Source organism: Colobus angolensis, unplaced genomic scaffold (assembly GCF_000951035.1).
Source record: "Colobus angolensis palliatus isolate OR3802 unplaced genomic scaffold, Cang.pa_1.0 Scaffold1, whole genome shotgun sequence".
Classification (NCBI taxonomy): domain Eukaryota; kingdom Metazoa; phylum Chordata; class Mammalia; order Primates; family Cercopithecidae; genus Colobus; species Colobus angolensis.
In genome coordinates, this window is record NW_012110918.1 from 12393110 (window position 1) to 12398275 (window position 5166).

A 5166-nucleotide genomic window follows, 5' to 3' on the forward strand; every position below is an offset into this window, starting at 1 on the left:
AAAAATTAAAAAAAAATCAAACTCCCCAGCACCTATAAAGGTAATCACTTGGTTACCCATTCAGTTTCAAAATGGTGAGTTTCAGGGACTGCTAGGATCATCAAATGGTGCCTTGAAGGAAAAATGACATCTTAACTCATTCTCAAGATGCCAGTCACGTTGCCGTGATCAGGACTTTAGGGCAATGAGCAAAGAGAACAAGGAACTCTGCTGTCTGAAACAGCTCTCCTGTCAGATCAGCCTAACGTCACTCCTGTAGCTGTGCAAAGGCTCATGGGCACCAGCCTGGAATTAGGCGTCCCTTGTCCTAAGCGCCCCTCCCCAGCCCCAGCTCTCCAGCCCATCCTGTCTAATCATTACTTAAATTACCAGGGTTGTGTCTGGAAAGAATTGAAGGGTTTGACCTTCAGAAGACAAGCCTCCAGGGGAGGGGAATTTCTATTTTTTGGCATGTGGATAATGAGCACAGGGGAGGGCAATCCCTGCTCCAGGCTCCATGTCTTTTCCAGCTTGTTGAAATAGGACGTCCACACCCTTCTTTGCCCCCAAGTCCCTCCACTAATTGGCATCAATCCAGGGAGTCTGAGCGGCTGCATGTTTAGGTAAAAGAGGAAAGGGGTGGGGTGGGGGGCAGTGGCTCATGCCTGTAATCCCAGCACTTTGGGAGGTCAAGGCAGGCGGATCACAAGGTCAAGAGTTGAGACCAGCCTGACCAACATAGTGAAACACCGTCTCTACTAAAAATATAAAAATTAGCCAGGCGTCGTGCGTGCCTATAATCCCAGCTACTAAGGAGGCTGAGGCGGGAGAATTGCTTGAACCCAGGAGACGGAGGTTGCGGTGAGCCAAGACTGCGCCACTGCACTCCAGCCTGGGTGACAGAGCAAGACTCCATCTCGGCGGTGGGGGGAATAGAGGAAAGGAGTGAACCCCTGGGTGGCCAGCCGGGCGCCTCAACTGGGTGTCTCCAAAGGAAGCTTGGGCTTGTTTGTGACCAGGGTGACAAAGGACTTCACCATCCCTTAGCGCAGATGGGGGTCCACCCTCAGGTGGGTGAAAACAGCCCAGGCCATCAGTGCAAATCCCCTGCCTGGCCCGGGGCCACATTCAGCCCACTGTCTGTTTGCTTTGGGACCCACCCAAGGTCACATTTTAGCTTTTCAGAAATGTGAAAGTGGAAAACATTGCAAAACAAAAAGCCCCTGAAAAACTGCACACACCCATCCCGTCAGCCTGATGCTCCAGCTTGGCTGCTAAGAGATCAGCGCAGCTCCGCCTTCCCGCTCCCTGTGCAGAGGTGCTGGCTCCTGCTTCCTAGCTTTCCTTTTGGGAACTGCCTGAGGTGTTTTGACACACAGCTGTTGGGCTTCTCTTCCCTTGAGGTCTCTGAACCAGGATACCCACGGGGGGGGGGGTAAACACAAAAGTGGAGTGGGGTGGAATGGGGGTGCTGGCTGTAGCCTCAGCAGAAGGGGACCCGCCTCTCCCCTCATCAGTATCCAGGATGTGGGATTGGATATTGACCAGACAAGAGCCCACTTTGGCCCACACGGGAGCTAATGTCAGCGGGGGCCTGTGAACCGTTTCCAGTGAATGGCTCTTCCTGCTGGCTGTGGTTCTCAGTGTGGCCCGCCTGGTCCAGCCTGGCACAGGACAGGACCTGGGAGGGCCACACACTTCCCACCTCCATTTCGTGCCCAGGGGGCCTGTGCCAGCAGCAAGCCCTTCCTGCAAAGCAGTGTGGGGAATTCTCCCAGGCTGCAGATGGATGGGCTGGTCTGCTTCCACCCCTTCCTCAGGTGCAAAGTTGAGGTTTTGCGATCCTGTAATTACTATGTTTAGCAGAGTTGCCAATTTCTCCCTTTAGGGTCATTTTCAAAAATGGAAACCAATTTTCTTTGTAGGGGCTTCTGCTGGATAAACCAAACACCACAAAGTCTATAGGAATATGCCTCCACCCCAGCCTCACTCCACAAATGCTTCTTTGGTGGAAGGCAGGTTCCTGGTTTGTGTTCATTTGGGTAGAGCTGGGGAGGGGGTAGGAGTCAGAAATGAAGGTTCTGGAGCCCAAAAGCCACTGTTCCCAGGCTAAATTTCCCTACTCATCTGTGGTTGGCAAAACCCCTCGAAGATGTCCATGTCATCATCACTGGAACTTGTGAGTGCATGTTCCCCTCTATGGCAAGAGGGATTTTGCAGATGTGATTACGGATTTTGAGAAGGGGAGATTGTCCTGGGTTCTCTAGGTGGGGTGAATGTCATCACAGGGTCCTTATATGAGGAAGGCAGGAAGGTCAGAGTCAGAGGAGTTGTGTCAATGGGAGCAGAGGTCACACAGAGATAGACTGGAAGACGCTACGTTGCCGGCTCTGGAGGTAAACGAAGGGGCCCTGAGTCAAGGGATGCAGGTGGCTTCTAGAAGCTAGAAAAGGCAGGGGAACACGGCCCTGCAGTGCATCTTATATTAGGTTGGTGCACAAGGAACTGCGGGGTTTTTTTTATTTTTATTTTTTGATGGAGTCTCACTCTGTTGCCAGGCTGGAGTGCAGTGGCGTGATCTCAGCTCACTGCAACCTCCGCCTCCCAGGTTCAAGAGATTCTCCTGCCTCAGCCTCCCGAGTAGCTGGGACTACAGGCACATGCCATCATGTCCAGCTAATTTTTTATTTTTAGTAGAGATGGGGTTTCACTCACTATGTTGGCCAGGCTGGTCTCAAACTCCTGACCTCAGGTGATCCACCTGCCTTGGCCTCCCAAAGTGCTGGGATTACAGAGCGAGCCACTGCACCCGACCTGTTTGTTTGTTTTGTTGAGACACAGTCTCACTCTGCTGCCCAGGATGGAGTGTAGTGGTGTGATCTCAGGCTCACGGCAATTTCCGCCTCCCAGGTTCAAGCTATTTTCCTGCCTCAGTTTCCCGAATAGCTGGGACTACAGGTGGGCACCACCACACCCAGCTAATTTTTGTAGTTTTTAGTAGAGAGGAGGTTTCACTATGTTGGCCAGGTTGGTCTCGAACTCCTGACCTCAGATGATCCACCCACCTCGACCTCCCAAAGTGCTGGGATTACAGGCATGAGCCACCGCGCCTGGCCTGGGGAAACTGCGGTTTTTGGCATTAAAAGTAATGGTATCAGCAACCATCCTAATACTTCTGACCTCCAGAAATGCAAGATAAAAAGTCTGTGTTATTTTAATTGTGTGTAGCAATAGGAATCTAATACACCATCCAACACAACACTCAGCTTTGCTCTTCCAAAGACTGGGGAAGAAACCCATCTGCTCAGGAAGCTGAGAATGCCATAGGCAAGATGTAAGATAACATCTGAAAGTCAAGAGAGCGGGAGCACAGGAAGTCCGGCTGCCAGCACACGCATAAACAACTCCTCCTAGTAAATCACACCTTGGCAAGCCTGGGAGGACGGAGGCCTGGCAGCCAGAAACCCCTTTCCTCCTATACCCTTAGGAGACTACACTATCCTCTATCAAGACACCTGGTATTGTTACATCTTTTCATTCAAAACATGAAACGCTGGCCAGGTGCAGTGGCTCATGCCTGTAATCCCAGCGCTTTGGGCATCTGAGGTGGGACGATTACTTGAGCCCAGGTGTTTGAGCCAGCCTGGGCAACATAAGGAGACCACGTCTCTACAAAAAACAAAAAACAAAATTGGCCGGGCTTGGTGGCATGCACCTATAGTCTCAGCTACTAAAGGGGATGGAAGTGGGAGGATCACTTGAGCCCAGGAGGTCGAGGCTGCAGTGAGCTGTGACTGTGCCACTGCACTCCAGCTTGGGTGACGAGGATGTACGACCCTGTTTCAAAAAAAAAAAAACAAAAAAACCCCATGAAACACTGATTCACACTAGGGCCCTAATAACTCACTGGTTTTCCCTCCAAGTCATTTGTAGTAGAAAAAGAACAGGCCCATGGGCCCTACAGAACAAGTTCCAACTCTTTCCCAGGGAGAGGGCCCTCTGGAGGTGAAGGCAGAGACTGGGACCATGCAGTAGCAAGTCACGGATGACCAAAGGCTGTTGGCAAACCACCAAGACACAGGCCTGGGACAGAGTCACAGCCTCAGAAGGAACCAATCTTGCCAACACCGTGATCGCAGATTTCCCAACCTCCAAAACTGTGGGACAGTCAATTTCTGTTGTCTAAGCCACCAGGACACTAATACAAACACCTACAGATGCTGGGCAGGCAGCTGAGACAAATGGAGTGGGTAGGGCTGCAGGTCGCCACCGGCAGAGCCCTCACCTGTGGAGAGAGCTCCGAAGATAAACGCCCTGAATTGCAGCCACAGTCAGCAGCCTGGAGGTGAGGGCATGTGGCAGGCAGAGCCCAGAGGCCCAGAAGAGACCTGGGTCTCCAGCCTCAGCAAGGAGGACAAAGACAAGGAGACCACCCGAGGGATAGAGCTAGGGTCACCCCATCACACATTCGTGGTAGTCCAGCCACTGGGGAGAAACAGAAACTCGGGCAAAGCACACACTCCCTGCAAGCAGCCAAGAATCCTGCATGACCAGTCTGGTCCTCTGGATCTCCACATGTGGCCACGTGTGGCATGTGGCACCCCCTCCACCCCAATGCCTGGCATGGTTGACCTGGAAATGATATCTAGGAAACTGAGAATGGAAAGCCATGCGGGGGCAGCGCTAAGCTTTTTTTTTTTTTTCTTTTTTTGAGACGGAGTCTTGCTCTGTTGCCCAGGCTGGAGAGCAGTGGTACGACCTTGATTCTCTGCAACCTCTACCTCCTGGGTTCAAGCAATTCTCCTGTCTCAGCCTCTTGAGTAGCTGGGACTACAGGCGCACACCACCACACCCAGCTAATTTTTGTATTTGTAGTAGAGATGGGGTTTCACCATCTTGGCCAGGCTGGTCTCAAACTCCTGACCTTGTGATCCACCCGCCTGAGCCTCCCAAAGTGCTGGGATTACAGGCGTGAGCCACTGCGCCCTGCCAAGCCTAAGTTTTTTTTTTGTTTTTTTTTTGAGATGTAGCCTTGCTCTGTCCCCAGGCAGGAGTGCAGTGGCACCATCTCAGCTCACTGCAACCTCCACCTCTCGGGTTCAAGCGATTCTCCTGCCTCAGCCTCCCAAGAAGCTGGGACTACAGGCACCCGCCACCACACACAGCTAATTTTTGTATTTTCAGTAG